At 46.2% G+C, this 16504-nt stretch overlaps 1 protein-coding gene and 1 long non-coding RNA gene across 22 annotated transcripts in view; one reads left to right on the top strand and one right to left on the bottom strand.

Annotated features, from left to right (window-relative positions):
- The window catches only part of SOX6 (SRY-box transcription factor 6), a 415066-nt gene that overhangs the window by 26003 nt on the left and 372559 nt on the right, over positions 1-16504 (top strand). For 10 of the 20 annotated variants that reach the window (XM_066997638.1, XM_066997636.1, XM_066997634.1 and 7 more), the window contains exons 3-4: positions 5412-5921; positions 6418-6597. The gene's annotated coding sequence lies outside the window, so the exon portion shown is untranslated. Of the gene's footprint in view, positions 1-5411; positions 5922-6256; positions 6274-6417; positions 6598-10852; positions 10992-12103; positions 12240-16504 lie in introns of those variants that run through there. The other 10 variants (XM_013177746.3, XM_013177739.3, XM_066997640.1 and 7 more) reach the window with 6 other exon arrangements.
- Positions 6841-11984, bottom strand: LOC106033941 (uncharacterized). Of its 2 annotated transcripts, XR_010831751.1 has the most exons (3): positions 11028-11984; positions 10260-10687; positions 6841-8921 (listed from the first exon to the last, which is right to left on the bottom strand). It is a non-coding gene; the product is annotated as an uncharacterized lncRNA (long non-coding RNA). The 2 variants fall into 2 exon arrangements; XR_007165597.2 differs by lacking the exon at positions 11028-11984 and having other exon boundaries at positions 6841-8379; positions 10260-10399.

Raw genomic sequence — 16504 nt, 5'->3', positions numbered from 1 at the left:
AGATGCAGAGCATCTGGCTGATACAGACAAATGGTTTGCCACCAAAAAGAAAAACTTGGAACTGTAGATTTTTAATGCACAGATCTTGTGCTGTTGCAGTGTTAAGAAGTCCTTGTTGTTATGAATGTGCATTATGAGTATATTGTACACAGTCCTGGTATGCAAATGTGTAGCATTCAGAGAAGTGAAATAATTCTGTGTTATTATTATCTTTGTAAATTGCATCTTAAGAGTTTGCTGAGGACTTTATGACGGCAGTTTTCTATAGTCACAGCCATACAGCACAAAGTGTTTCTTTCATTATTAACAATAACTGAGCCAATGAAAATGCTTTTAAATATACACCAGACAAGCAGTTATCCAGCTCTTCCTTCTTACCATCCACAAACCATCTTTTAGCATCTTATAAACCAGCATGTAAAATAGCTTTGTAAACATCTGCTTTTCATTGTTAATTGTCAGGGAAAACTAGAGATTTAAATGCTTTTGTAGCATTCCTTAATCCTATCAGAAAGGATAGCTCTAGATGCTTCTCCTTTCTCACTTCAGATAGCTTCTTTAGGCTGCTGCATTTTTTTTTTTTTGCTTTCCTTTTTTTCCTTTCTTTGGTTTTGTTTTCAATATTGGTAGTTTCCATTTACTTACAAACAGCTTGTTTCATGTCTCAGTTTGAAAGGTCTTGCATATTCTACTCTATGGAGCAACTCCGTAAGTTTAAACAAAATATACTGTGTAATTATTGATTACTGTGTAAAATGTGTTGAAAACCTACATTCTTTCTCACTAGGATCTGCTCAGTATTTTCTTTCATGTATAAACTATTGGATTATTATTGTACCATATATATATGCAATACAAAAACAAGACTATATGCTGATGCTGTCCTGTAACAGAAAAAAAAAATTATACCACTAAAAACACAATTATTTTTAAAAAAGCAAAACAACAACAACAACAAAAACCCACTGCCTTTATTTTGGTTAGCTTTTCTGTTCTAATAATCAAGTCATTAATGTCAGTTGAGTGTGTCTGGCAATAATTTACTTAAGGTAGCATTCATAACACACAGTAGCTGCATTATACAGGAAAAATAAATCTACTCATGTTACATTTCCTACCTTTAAAGCTTTTTTTTATTATTATTGTATTTGGTTCTGGATTTGTAACATTTGACTTTTTGCTTCTTACACACATAAAGGGACCATTCATGGTTTAAAACTATTTAATATTTTATATTTCTTAGAGGAATAAATCTTTTTTTTTTTTTTTTTTTACGTATTTTGTCAAATCTGCTTCATTGGGAAATGATACTATTTTCAATTAGAGTTTGAATGTTTCTGTCTTTCCTCTTTTAACTTCACTGGTTTTGAAGTGAAAGTCTACTAGTCTACATAACTAGTTTCTTAACTAGTTTTTTAACTATGTGCTGAATTACAGTTTTAACAATATTTAGATTTCTCCCTGTTTTCTTAATTAAATAATAGTTGAAGGGAACTGTTACCTCATAATAATTCATATTTTTATTCCTGCTTTTCAATATTTACTTCAATAACTTCTTAAAAAAAATGTTACACAGACCTCAGCATCACTGCATGTAAAAATAATTGAAATGACATATTGTTGCAGTTTCTATGACAACCATATCATGATGTCGATGCTCTCAAAAATTTATAAACTGCGATTTCAACTATGCTAATACTGAGCAGAGTTAACATTTATTTACTTAGTATTCTTGTTAGAATTAAGATTTCAATACTTCATTAAAAAAAAAGAGAGAACAAAGTGTATTTTGGCATTTTTCGTTTGCTTGATGTTGGTGTTTTTGTAAAGGAGTTCTAATTTTTATAAGAACATTTAAAAAAAATCTAACTGTACTATATGCAATGCTGATGAAGAACTTATGCAATCAGACAAAGAAAATGTATATCATCAGTCACAAACTTAAATACGACATTCCAAAACAACTCCTACACTGTAATCCACCTTAATTGAGTTACAAATAGCCTTGTTTTGCTAGTGGATTATTTAAAGCCCATTTATTCCTATTTCTTTTGTCCTAGATGCTAAACCTCAAATGTTTGTGACATGAGAGTACTGATTCACTTTCATAAATAAAATCACAAGCATAAGAGTCTGTATGACCAGGCACAGAATTATAAACCGCCTTAAAATATCTGCGTAGATTACTGCTTCATTTTATTGTAAATTTTAAAAAGCTTTTGCCTGGTAGCTTGAATTATTTTTTCCGTATTAAATACATACCTTCAGTATAATCATGCTATTCCATCAATCTGCAGGCTTTTAGAAGTTAGCTGATTTTAACAGTTTGACAGGGAACTCTATTACTCAGGCAACACTCACATTGGAATCAATGAGTGTTTTACTTGAGTAAAAAATTTAGGACCAATGTAAGATGCCTTATTCAAGTTACTTCATAATTACAGACTGCAGTGACTTAAAAAATAGTGAGTTTTGCTCTAAAAACATAGTTATTTTATTCAGTTTAACTTACACGTATTAAAAAAGTGTGTTTTATATTCCAAATTCATGATTCTCGTGTAGAAGACTTATTGATCATTGATTCAAATAGGAAATAAAACACCTTTCTCTTCCAGTCATTTGTCTTAGGAAGATTCCAAAGCAGTCAAGTCACATTTACTTTACTTCAGTCTTAAATTTGATATTATGTTGGAAAAAAAAAATCATATAATTGAATGTTCGCATATGTTGAGATCATGTCGCATTTTAGTTTTTAACAGTCTGAATAGTTTCAGCAGTTTCTGCCCAGTGGTCCCAGTTCAGTAAGCTATATTTAAACATGTTTTGAAAGATTTATACAGTGCTTTGCTTCTTAGTCAACTTTAGTGCAAGAAGTTACTACTGCCTATTTTGGTTAGAAAATGTGAGGTGTTCTTAGGGGTGATCAAAGAGAGGAGACGGCCATAGTGCCCATTCAGTATGCCATCAGCTTCGTAAGCTTCGTGCAAAATGGGACCATCCAAAACAACTTTGTACCCCCAAATTTCTTTGTAGGCATTTTCACCTTTTTTCTTGATATTTTCTAAACCATTTATCCATTTTGGCATGGTCACCTTGATCCTCACGACAAGAAGCACGCACTTTACATGCGCAGCATTTGGGCTTGAGGGTGAAACAATTGACAGTGACACAGGCCTACAAGTTTAGGCTGGGTTATCACAAAATCACAGGAACATCTTAAAACTGATGCAGTTTAGAAGTGCACGGCAGTAGTGATATAAAATACAAAATCATTGGCCTACCCTGAGTACTTTTATTTCTGTTCATGCAGCGTATGTATGTGGCTTAGTAGCAATGTATTTGTTTGTCATGTGGGCCAGTCCCCAGGTCAAAGACAGCTTTGTGTATTTATTCTGGCCTTCGGGGTTTTTTGTTTTTTACATAGTATCTTGTTTGTAACATGTTAGTTAGGTCGGGAAATTTAAAAATTGTGCTTTGTTGTTGGGATTTTTTTTTGATGTACCAAACAAAAATAAACTGATAGGTACAGTGCTATACTATAGAATTTATACCTCTCCAGCTGAATTCCAGCAGGCACTGTCAGGATGGGACGTGGTAAGGAGAAGAAAAGCCCCATGGTGGGCTGATAACCCCTTACAGTAGCCCGCAGGGACTGCAATAATCACGGTGAGCCAAGGCTTTTCTGTGAATGAGATTCTAGGGAAAAATATTCAGCAGTCTGCACATTGTATTGTGACCTACAATTTGCTCGGGGCTGTAATACAAAATAGGAGCAGCGTGGGCTGTAAGGGGTCTTGTAGCATGCGTGCCCTCCCAACTCCTCAAATGTGGGGGGCATGGAGGGTGCCAGTATTTGTCTGGCTGTCCTTCCTCCTTCGCAAGGCACAGCCCGTGAGCCTTGAGGCTGGGGACACTGGTCCAGCAGACGCCCCCCAGGTGCGTGCTCGGGGAAGAGGTGCCTTAGTGTGACTGCCATGCTTGCTGCTTGTGTCATCTGTGTGGCCCTTACGTGCTTCTGAAAGATACTTTTGAAGTGATCGTTCATCTTGAAGTGCTTTTTTATATGATAACAGTGTTTTGTGGTCATCCTGGTATACCGGCGTGACAGTAGAAAAATTATCAAGGTGACAGCTAGACAAATCCTGCTGTTAGCTGAAATACCCAGACGGGGAAGAGCAAATGCTTTTCAGTGGAAGAAGCACCTTCCACACACAGTTACTTGCACCACTGCTTCTCTTGTTTTACTCCATACCTGCACAGGACCAGGTATGCAGTCCTACTATCATTTCTAATCACATCTGAATGTAACTGCCTTTTTTTTTTTTTCAAACTTCTTAGTGTTCTCACGATTCATAGCAGAACTTGGTTTGCCAGTGCAACTTGTGACCAAGAGTTCGGTGACTGGGCTGGTGCAGGGCCCCCCGCCGCGCTGGGCGCTCTTCGGCACTGGGGGGGCAGCAGCGTCCCCCTGCTGGCAGTGCCCCGGGAGGGTCCCTGCCGGCCCTCAGCCTTTTTTTTGTCACTGAGGACGGCACCATCGTGTCCTGCCGCTGAGCCTCTGCGATGGCTCCCGTGTGCCTAGAGCGTGCCTAAAACCCCCCCTGCGCTGAGCCTTGCCACGGCGGGAGGCGGTGCCACTGCACGCGCTGTCCGTGGGTCACAGCAGCACCCCCCCCCTTTTTTTTTTTTTAAATTCCCCTTCTGTTGAAAAAATGAATCAAACGCAGATTATAAATTTAGGCTCTGACCTGCGAGCACCCGGAGAGCTGGCGAAGCCCCGGCCCCGGGCGAAGCCCCGCAGCGCTCCCCGGCGCCGGGAGCAGGGGGTGGCGGGTGGCAGCGGAGGGGGACGCGGGGCGGCCGGGTCGGGAGAACGCCTTCTCCTTCTGCCTGTGCGTTCCCCGCTCCGAGCCTCGCATTCCGCCCCTCTTCCTCCCGCCCGCGGCCCCGCGCGTTGCAGGGCCCGGCGGCGCTCCCCCCGCGGAGCCGCCCGGCCCCGCGCCCGCCGGCAGCGGGTTCTGCGCTGCCTTTCGCGCTGCCGCTGTTTGTTTTGCTTCGCGAAGTGCTAATCCGAGAGCTCCTTGGCAGGCGGTTGCTCTCGCTGCTGTATGTGCGCTGGCCTCACGGTGGCGTTTTAAGCACATAAACAAAGCCCGAGCGAGCGGAGAGGCAAGCGTGTGTTCTAGTTTACCTTTATTAGAATAACAGTTCCGTTAATGTTTTGGATAAATCAAACCTGCCTATTAAAGCGGTTCAGGCACGGGAGATGCGCTGCCCGGCGTCGGTGGAAGGTGCTCGCATCTTCCCGGCCGCCGCGGAGCCGCGCTGAGGTAGAGCGAGAGCCCGCCTCGTCCTGCCGGCGCGGTCTCACCTGGGGCTGTTTTTCTTCCCTTCTCTCTCTCCTCCCCTAGCCCCCCAGGAGAAGTTTACAAAGAATGTGATTGAAAGTGCAAAGCAGCAGATGCCGACGTTAAACTCCAGCTTGATTTGAGTGTAACGATCTGAGGAGACGCAGCCCTGAGCCGCCGCCCTCATTAATCCCGAAGCATGCCCCTGGGACCCGAGTTACCCGGCGAGAATAAACCCAATGTAGAGTCATCTTACCTCCGAGCCGGGAGCGCAGCGTTAGAGGTAGGAGAGGGAAGAGCGCGGCTCTCCGCCGTCCCAGCCCGGCCGCTCTGTGGCAGGGCTCCGGCAGCGCTGCCGCCTGCCCGGCTGGGATCCGCTCCCCAGCGTGCTCCCCCCGCCCCCCGGCAGGCAGTCCCCAAACTCAGCCCAGCGCAAATCCCGAAGTTGGGGGCAGCGTTTCGAGTCGATCCTCGCTGGTGCAAATCCCCCGTGGCTTCTCTCCGCCAGAGCGTGGAACAGAATTGCCGGTTAGCCTGAGTTTTTGTCAGGCTTTATTGGCAATCTAGGAGCAGGTAAGGCGGCTGCCGGCTGCCAGCGATTCCCGCTGCACTTGCAGAGAGCAGCAGAAGCCGGTGGAAGTGGGAGTGTGGTCTGCTCTTCATTAGGGAGGGGGGAACGGACCCTGGAGGTGATGCGGTGAAACACTTCTACTTCCTTGCATTGTGTTTGTTACAGATCACGGGCGCTGTGCTTTTATAACATTCACTTCAAGCATTCTCAAACCCAACCGGAATAAGTTCTGATCCTCCCCTTTAGTTTACATTGGGGTTGTCAAAGGATTAAATAAATGAAACTTTATTTGACCGTGGAGTTTACAGACCCTGGGATCCCTGCGCGCTCTGGCCTTATTCTAATTCTATAGCGGTAATTACCCTTCGTTTCTTTAAGTGCAATAGATTTATTGCCTTAGAGACTATGCACAGTTTGATTGAATTATTCATTTTTTTTTCTTTGGTGTAGACTGCATCTGGGGACTGATGTGACGTGTAGATTTTTTTTTTTTTTCAGGAACAAAGGGAATGTGGAAATGAAAGAGAGAGGGAGAGAGAGGCTGGCAGATGTGATGAGATGCGGTGAAGGTGTATCCAGCTTGGCACTCCCACTCCTCTCTTCTCCTCTCATTGCAGCCCTGGGTGACTCTCAGGCTAACACAAACAGCTTTTCTTCCGCAGCCTGCCCTCTGTCACTGTAAGTACAACAGCCTTCTCTTATCAGCATGCAAATTCCAGCCACTCACTACCTTAGCCTGGTGTTTGCACTTTAGATTTACAGAGGGGACCTTTAAAATGAACTTTCCGAGACAGGAAGGGGTTTTCATATTAAACTTGCTTTTATTTTCTTTGTAAAAGTTTATGTGTTTTTTCCATTTTTCTCTTTTTTTTTTTTTTTTAATTTTTTCGAATGGGGGGTGGAGTGGGGAGGTTGTTGCTGCGGCTTTTTGCTTTACTGTCAAGATGATGCACAGTTTCAAATGAAATTAAAGTCTCCTTGATCCTGTTTCTGCCAGGACAATACACTGTGTTGGCAGATGACGCTCTAAGGAATTCAGAGGTTTTTGTTTTCAGTTAGATCTTTAGCTTTGGGCGTTACAAAATGCAAACATCCCCTAAATTTTGAGGAGATCGCCAGAGGTTCTGGTTCTAGGGGAACTCGCATCAGCTGATGGGGCTGCTTGTGAAACAACGTGCAGTGATATGCTTTTATCTTGTCTAGCAAAACTTTCTCCCAATCGGATGATCAGGCTTTAACTCTTTTCCTTTAGCTTTCTCTCAGATGCTGTTGATTATTTTGCAAGTTTCTCTGAACATCTTTAACATGCCTGTGAAAAGTCTTCATTGTCGGAGAGTGTCAGGAAAGGGGATTTTGAAACGTTCCTGTTAATTGTCCGGCATTAACTGGGGAGAGAGGGGAGTTTAGAATTGTGTGAATGACTTTTAAGGCGGAATTTCTTGCTCTTTGAATCAAAACTTCAGAGACTGTTCCACCAACTCTACAGGAGTTGTAGGTTTGTTCATCTGTTTAAAGACGGGGTATGTAAAACTTAACGCACAGGCAGGTTGCTTTGCTTGTTGAACATCGCTTTACTTTTGTGTATTTAATGAGAGAGATGGCGCAAAATGCGCTGACAGCTGCGAACAGGTAAGTGCCCCGACGTGAGCTGAGAGGCTCCGATTCCTTCCCGCTGCGGGGACCCACAGCAGCCCAGCAGCCCCCAACATCTGCCCGCGCTGGCTGCTGTGGCTGTTTTACCCTTCATGAAGAAAAAGCTAGAGAAGTAACTTAAAATGCAGTCTAGTCTCTAAACGCATGGCAACGCTAGAAGTAAAAGCGTTTTCTTGTTTCTCTGCACGTGTGTACGTATCTGCACGGCGGATGTTCACTTATGCAAACAAAGAGGGAAACGCAATTATTCCTGTGCAGCGCACATACACGCATATTTGCATACAATGCCCACGGAGTCATCCTTTTTATATCGCGGAGAAGTTGAAGCGCTCTGGCAGTGTGCGCTGCATATGGAACTTAATTGATCACACAGGGGAAGCAACAAGCTAGAGAGTATTACTCGCGCTCCGCTTGGGAATGCGGATGCATCCCTGCGCTGTCCTGCCCCAGCTGAGTGTCATTCCCTGCACGGGATTTTCCGGAGTGCAGAGGGATGCTCCTCTGATTTGGACCTGGGTGGACGGTTATTTTTTTCTGATGCCTTAATTATCTCTTGTCCCATTACCGCCTTGTACTTTATAAGTTGTTCGAAGGAGGATGCTGCATTTGAGGATGTAGGTGTTTTTTTCTTCTGTTTTTCTTGAAAGAAAAACACTTCCAGCAATAAATTGGTGGGGTAGTGAACTCGGATAGGACGGGTCGTCCTTGTGTTCTGCTTACATCTGCTTTCTTGCAGAACTCATTTTTTGTGAGCCAAAGCCACTAGTTATGCGTAAAGTCAGGTTGTTTCCTTTACTTGCAGCAGGTCTAAATGTATTACAAGGAAAGTGTTACTGACCTATCGCAGGAATTCTTACAATTAAAGATTAAAAAGGACGTAGCAATATCTGGAAGGGAAGCTGCTTCCTGTTGTTAAATCCATACCTTAGATAACTGCAGCAAGATGAATAGTTTGAATTAGCTGAATGCAGGTGAATACACACCCAGCAGCTGCAGTCTAACAATTTACCCCGTCTCCGAACTACAATTTTTTTTTTAATCTTTCATTAAAATTGAAAGAATGCATGGAAATTAGCTGCTATGCCCTCAGCCAGCTAACTTGACGGTAAAGCCTTACTAGATAAATTTCAAGTTCTGTTGCAAGGTGTTGCTTGCCGAATAAGACTCGATTGCTCCTGTTATCGTAGTGGAATTGCCACAAATACTTTATGAACTAGGTCCGTTATTCCACGAGGTTCTGACTTAAAACTTATTTTCCCTGGACTGGACTAGAGAGGGACGATGGTACCTCGGGTAGCAAGGTAGAGGCTACAGTGTGCCCGACTCTCGTCGTGCTTTGAGTTTTACAGCTTGTTAACAAAATGAAATGGAGCCAGAGCAGATCAGTTCTGTGCCATCACATTGCTGCTCGATTTTCAGCACGTCCTTAGAAAGCAAGGTTCATTTGTGGGAAGGCTGAGTATACCTCTGGTTCTAACCTATTCTGCAAATTTCTACTTGAGAGAGGAGGAAAGCGAAATGAGGCTTTCTGCTCGTCTTTTTGGCCTCTATAAGTTAGGAAGCTATTTTAAAATTAAAAAGTTTCTCTGTTACTAACTGTTCCAGGCGCCTTCTGGAAAATGGGGAGAAAGTGCCAAAAATACAGAGATGAATCAACAACTTCTCTCTCTCTCTCTCATTTTGTGGGCTTGAGGTTGCTTTCCGCACTCCCATCTTAACAACAGTTTAGCCTAGGTGTGAATAATATCAAAAGAGGGAGACGCTGGTTTTGCAGCGCTGTTTGCCCACCTGATCTGCGGGCCCCTGCCAGTTTGAAAGGACCTTTTATGTTTACCTTTGGCATGTAAAAATACAGGGGAGAGACTTGCTGGGTTTTGCATTACTCTGTGCCTTTGGTTGATTCTCTCCTCAGAGTTTTCCCCTTCTTTCTCCCGGATTCCCCCCCCCCCTCCCCCCCCCCCAATTAGCACTTCCAAGGGAGCGTGAGTTCCTAAATTGGCATTCAAGTCCCTGTCTGTTGCCTTTTGATAAGGGAGAGGGAGCGAGATGTGCGCGTTGCCGCTGCTAAAAGCTCTCCCCGCCGCGAGGAGAGCAGCTGCGGCTCCAGCCCGCCCTGCGCGGGTGCCCGTGCCCGTGCCCGGCTTCCCCTGCCCCGGGCCGCCCCCGCGGAGCGGGCCGGCGGCTCCGGGCGCCTTCTCCCTCCTCCTGTCCCGCGTGCTCCCGGAGCCAGGCTCCCACCCCGGGTGGCATTTACACTTTGTTTCATCTGCTTTTCCCCCCGAGCAGGCTCCTCGGAGCCCCACTTATCAGCTGTCAGTCAGCGCTCCTCGAGTGCCTTCCTCCTGCGTCCCCGCCGGCCCATCCCGTGTCCTGCGGACCGGCTCCCCCCCGCCCCCTTCTCCTTTTTTTTTTTTCTGTCCGTCCGTCTGTCCGTCCTCTCCTCCTCCTCCGGGAGCAGCAGCCGGCCGGGGCTCGGCGGCGTGTGCCCGCCTCCCTGCCCGGGCAGCGCCGCGCCGGGCGGGGGGCGCCGGGGGGGCCGCGCCGGGAGTGCCGCGCCGCTCGCCCCGCGCAGCCCCGGCCCCGCAGCGGCTCTCCCGGCCCCCCCCCGGCCGCCCTCCCCCTCTTCCGGCCCCCGGCCTCCCTCCCCCTCCCCGCCCTCGCCCCCCCGCCCGGTAACTTTCTGGTACCTTTCCTCACCACTCCGGGCAATCAGTGGTCATTAGAGGAGAGAGGTTTTAGGTTTCATTTGTCTAATAGCAATGTGAGTGGTGATAGCTTCTCGGGGATGCGGCTGGCAGCCTGGGGTGATTTCACTTTCTGTTTTGTGCTCACTTTCTCTGCAGTTGTTGCTTTCCCCGCTCACTCGCTCTGAGCCTCCCTCTCCCTCTCTGCCTTTCCCTCTCTCTCTCTCTCTCTCTCTCTCTCTCTCTCTCTCTGTGTTGTCTCATCTTGCCTGTGCTGTCTGGGCGGGGGAGCCCTGCCTCCTTTTGCCTTCCTCAGATCAATGCCCTGGCCACTCACTTTCTGATGTTGCACGACGGGAAATGCTTTGAATACTTACGACATGGCCGCTCACATTGATTGCCAAGATTGACAGCAGTAACCATCGCCTTCACTTGTTTCAGGAGGAAAAAAAAAATAATAATGAACCTGATTGTAACCAAATCTCCAGGCAACCCATCCGCAAACTTCTAACGATCGGGATCCTGCACATCCATGGCCCGGAGAAACACCAGCAGACTCTAGTTCTTTTCTTTTCTTTTATTTTACCGAATTACTACCCATTTATTCCCCCTTCCCTCCCCCCTTTCACCTCCTGCTCTTTTTTTTTTTTTTTTTTAAATGAAAATTACCGAAGCGCGTTGCAAAAAAAAAAGGAGGCTCTCCCAGTGCTTTGTGCCACACTGGATCCCGAGGAGGTAACCAGGAAAAAAAAGCCCTATTGTGTTGTATACCTGTTGTTTGCTGTGGTGTGTAGTGCTGCGTTGCTTGGTGGCGGCGGTGGTGGTTTAATGGGTTTTCGCTGGATTTATGTCGCTTTGCAGGAGAGAATCCGGTTCCCCCTGCGCTGTCTTTAATGGGTTGTTAGTTGCAATTGAGTAAAGGAGCAGCGTCCGGAGGTAGATGTGTTGTTTAGCTTTTAACGTTGCTGAATTCACCCCTTCCCCCCGCCTCCCCCTGCACGATTATTTACTTTTGTACCACGAGTTTTTTTTTTTTTTCCCTTTATTTTTTCTCTTTCCCCCTTAGGAAAAAGTAGTTATAGTCTCGTCCCCGGGCGAGTTTCCGGGGCTGTTTGAATCCCGAGGTTTCAGAGACATTAAGGGACCTCAGTGCCTCGAAATCACAACACTTTCTCATCCTCCCCGAGTAGAGTTTATTTTAAAATGTAGTGACAGATCAGCGCTGTATTTTAAGATCACCCACGGCAGGCGAACACATGGTGCTGGGAAGATATTGTGCGTAAGGAACTAACACGAGAGGGAGAAAGAGAGAGAGAGGAAAAATAAAATCCGAAATAAATCTTTGAGAGCAGAGCGCTGCTGTCACTGCTCCCAAGTGTTGGCGTGGGCTTCTCTTCACGGCTCACCCCGAAAGACGCGGGCTGGAGCAAGGCGAAAGGAGCTTAGTGGTGCTTTTAAATTCTCCGTTAAGTTCGAGGTGGGTGACTGCTTTGAAGTTGGCCACAAATGAGTGCTGTGCGCGGAGCGGGGAACCCTACAAAGCTACAGGACCCGCCGGCGGCGATGCCGGGTTCGGCCACAGCGGGGCACTGTCCCGGGGAGCTGCACTTCTGCGGCGGCGCCTTATCTCTCCAAGCAGGGGGCTTGGATAAAGTTATACGGAAAACTTTAAAATTGATATCGCACCCTAATTCGTGATATACGAGGGGGGGGGGGGGGGGAGCAGTCCATCATCTGCGAGCTCTGTTTACACCAGGAGAAGGGGCGATGTGTGCCGTTTTGTGGCAAGGTTCGGCTTGGGATTTCTTGCTGCCGTAGCTCTTTGCCGGAGGTCATGCAAATCGACCTTAAAAGAATGCATAAGCCATAAATTAAAATAAACCCTTAGCCAGAGGCTGATCCATAAGTAGACAATACCTAACCTGGACAAAACGGCTTCCTTTGCGAGCTGAAAAAAAGACTAGTGCCTAAACTAAATGCGAAGTAAGTTTTCAGGAAGTATTTCACTTATTATTATTACTCTTCTTCTTCTTTTAAAATGAAGCAGTGACAGTTGCAAGAGCACAGCGCAGCTGTTTGTAGACAGTGCTGTAGGATCCGAGGAAGGCAAGGTGTGTCTGGCGGAGAGCTTGCTCGTTTCCTGGCTTTCCCTGCCTCCGAAGCTGTTTGTTTTTTGATCGGGGATAAGCAGCCTCTTTAACCGTATAAGCGATGTAATGTTTTATCTCGAATAACGCTCCAGAGTTTACGAACAGATCTGGGTTGCCTGCAAATGTCACATGCGCGCACACAAGCTGTGTCTGTATATAATAGTCTCAGGGCTTGTTGTTTTTTCCCGCAGTTTTTGACAATTGTTCCATTCACGATCCTGAAAGGACTCATCAGTGGGAGCTAATGAGTGTGCCTCCGCGGCTCGCCCTGGCGCGGGAGGAGCGGGCACCGCTCGTGTAATGCATGCACGCGGGGACCGGCGGCGGCAGCCGGCCGGGGAAGGCAGAGGCGCGATGCGAGCAGGGAGCAGGTACCTCCCGGCGGCCGCTCAGCACCGGCTGCCCCTCTGCCCCCAGCTCCCGCTCCGCTGCCTCCCGGTGCTCCCCAGCAGCGCGCAGTTAACCCGCTTTGCAGCAGGGGCTGTGTGCAGCCGCAGAGCAGGGCCTTGAGGTCACTCGGAGGCACTGATCGTATCGATTTGATTGCTGGCTTTGCTCTCGGCAGGCCGTTTCGCAGCGCGTTTTTTTTTTCTTCTTCTTCTTTCTTTTTTTTTTTTTCTTTTTTTTTAATGACGGGAAGGAGGGAAAGTGGCAACGTGAGGAGACAATTAGCGTTGTGTCTGAGGGTCGGGAGGTTGCGGGGAAAGCCAGCGTTTTGGGAGCCTGGGGACGACAGATTACTTCTGTCCTAGGGGTGTTTCCCAAAAACACAGACGGCGAAACTTTCTGTGATAAAGTAATATATCTTCGCCTGCTGTTTGGAGATAAGGTATATGTTTATTAAGCTAATTTAAATAGCCTGCGGCACATGAGCGGCACTTTGTTCTTGCTGTTTTCTTTTTCCCTCATTTTAACACTTTCGGTGTTTCCATCTTCAGCACTGCTGCTGATCGTGAGGGCAGAAGAGTTTCATCCAGTCCTCAGATAAGATTCCAAGTCCAAAAATTAACGAATTTCCCTTTCTGTATTCGTGTAATGGAGTAATTTTGAAACCTGTTTTGAGACTTCTACTTGACTTGACTTGTTTTATTGACGTGCTTGTGCCCACTCATTTAATTAAGCCATTATACCATAAAGTAAATAATAAGAATGAATGTGAGATATGTGCGTGCAGTCTGCCATTATATACAAATATTTCCCTGGAAAAGACACTTTAAAAACTTTTTCAGCACACCGTGAGCTCTTTGGCAAAATCTCATTGCAAGATTTTGCTTTGAGCCAGGATATTTCGCGTGTTTCTGTTCTCGCAGTGTTATATGCACTCTCTACTCGGAATATAAACAGCGAGCGTACCTAGCTGCTCATTCTAGTAAAACTAAGAAATAATCTATTTATAGTGAGTACATTTAAAGGAAAATCATGAGGTCATTTGGAGTATGCTGCAGTTTGAAGTAGCTCGACACCTGGCACAAACCACATACGCGTTTTCTTCAGACTCTGCACTATCCATAACTTTTCCTTATAATACATTCTTGTGTTAAGTGAGAAAGGCTGTTTGTAAAACAATCCCCTGGCTGGTTCCAGTGTTGGGTGAAGCTGATCCTGTAATGGCATTTTGTTTTGAACAGTTGCTGTAGTTGAAGTTCCCTCATAAGGTAAGGTGGCACTGGGTCTGAAAGGAGGTCCAAATGCCACATTTATAATTAGACTACCAATTCAGCACATTGTATCTATTGCTATACAGGGATATACTGCTGTGTCTGGTCTCTCAATAGACTGTATTCAGAATTAGCCAATTCAACCGCTTCCACTTCGGAGTCAAATTTAGAATAGGCAATGAGAGAAGGAAAGAAGGAAAACAATAATGCTTTCTTTTTTCCTCGGCTAGCTATTAAGAGCCAAAGAATATACGGAAACCGAAGCAGGCGCACAGAGCGCCCGGTCCCGCCGCGCCAAGCGCAGCCGGGCAGCCTCGCCTGCAGCCCGCTCCCAGGCGCGCTCCGCCGGGGGGGAGGGAAAGGGAAGGGGAAGGGGAAGGGGAAGGGGAGCCCCGGCCGCCGCCGCCGGGCCCCGGGGGCACTCGGCCCTGCCCCGGCCGGCGGGAGGGGCCCGGCTGCCCCGCCGCAGCGCCCCGGCCCCCGGCGGCGCCCTCCCGGGGGGGGGCCGTGGCGGCGGCCTCAGGGGCTCCCGGAGCCCCGCGGGGCGGGGGGAGAGGGGGCCCGCGGCACCCCGCGCCTCCCAGGGCCGCCGGACTGCGGCTGCTGGCGGCTCCCCGCGCTGCCCCCGGCTGTGCTGCGCCTGGCCCCTTCGCTCCTGTCATGCCTCTCGCTTCGCTCCCTCCGATCGCTCCGGCCTCCTCCCCCAGAACTTTAATTCATTCCGCGATGGGAGCGCGAGAGGCCCTTTGCTCCGCAACCTCGCATCCTCTGCTAAACGCATTATTTTCTGTCTCCTCCTTACAGTTCCACTCCGCTTCGGTACTGCTGCGAGACTTAGCTGGGCTGCCTCGAAGCTCGCTTCGTTCCTTGCTGTATCGTAGGGTGCAAACCAGTGGCATGTCTACTGCACGTAGCGTGAGGGGAGCGAGATGGACGGCTGCCTCCCCCTCCTCCTTACTGGTTCTCTGCTGAACTTATGTAACGCTTCGCTTCATTTTTTCCTTCATAACGTTTACACGCTGATGAAAGCGGGAAGAGGAACAAAGTGGAGCCTGTCTGTTTCCTTCGTTAGGTCATCAGTGCCTGACCTGTAGAAAATAATAACTGATGTCCAAAGTTAGTTGCCTCGCATGCACGTTGATTTTGTTCCCAAGTGGGCACTGCCAGTGCTTGTTCCCTAGCCAGTGGTTTTTAATACGTGGCCAACAATTGCTAGTGGTCACTTCCAGCTGAACTTCTTTTGCACAGTGGGGAAAAAATCCCTTCAGACATGTTTTTGCATCTTTGATCATATTTTTAGTCGAAAGTGTCCGTGTATGTCTGCTGTTCTTAAAGGCCTTGAAATATCTCGTGGTAATAGAGGCCAGAGCTTTGCATGATGATAGCAAAAACAAATATTTTGTTCTCAGTGGGCATTAGAAAGTTTCTTTAGTCACGACCTTATATCTGCTAAACACTGTAATCACCTTGGGAGATATCACTTCAGGAAGCATATCCATTAATCTTTTACACTTGGTTTGATTTCCCCCTTAAAAGTGTATGGATCATACTTAAAAGGCTTCAGTCTATTTATTTATTTATTTAATGAAACAAAAATTACTAAAGAAAGAGAAGCAGCGATGCTCTTTTCTTCATACCCCATACAATGGGGTGATGAATATTTCTTTCCATAGTGTGACTTGAAAGATCAGTGGGCTTGTTTGGCAGAGGTTGTGTGTAATGACTAACGTTTTAAAAGTTATGTAAATAGGGGTGTTTGTGTATATATAAGCTATGTCAACTGAAGTGATACAGCGACATATTTTTAAAACATTTCAGTTAATATAGTAAATCAAGGAGACAGGGCTTTGAAACATTTCTACAGGATGAACCTGCGAGAGAAGTGCCGCTGTATGATGTGTTCTGTAGTTCACGTATAGCTTATTCGCCAAGTAGCAGCAAAACACAAAGGTGCATGTTTCAAGTTTTTACCATAGTAAGCTGATTTCTATTTGTCTGTTTTCACTGTCTTTCTGTGTATTTTTTATAAATGCCTTTTTAAATTTTTTTTTAATTTTTTTCATTTTTTTCCCTTAGGTAGAACAGCAAGGATGGGAACTTTAGGGGACTTCTTACCAAAACATAGAAACTGCATTTCCTTTTATTTTATATAAGCTATTCAAAAATTTTTAGACGCACAATTCTGTAGCAGTATTTGTTGATGTATCATTACAAGCTGTGATACCATATTTTAAAAACAACAAAATACGGTGAAATCTTATCACTAGTAAGTCTGTGTACTAGGCTGGTGTGATGTCTATGTGAAATACGTGTATATTTATTTTGATGTAGTCCTGTGCAGAAGGGAGAGATCTGATAGACGGATTTACTGGAAAGTGGCCGATTTCTACAGTGATAAAACTGGATAATTACACGTTCCCAAAGCCTATTCAGCACAGAA

This window comes from Anser cygnoides, chromosome 5, assembly GCF_040182565.1.
Source record: "Anser cygnoides isolate HZ-2024a breed goose chromosome 5, Taihu_goose_T2T_genome, whole genome shotgun sequence".
NCBI classification, from domain to species: Eukaryota; Metazoa; Chordata; class Aves; order Anseriformes; family Anatidae; genus Anser; species Anser cygnoides.
The sequence above is the reverse complement of the archived record's forward strand: the minus strand, read 5'-3'. Positions and strand labels throughout refer to the sequence as shown.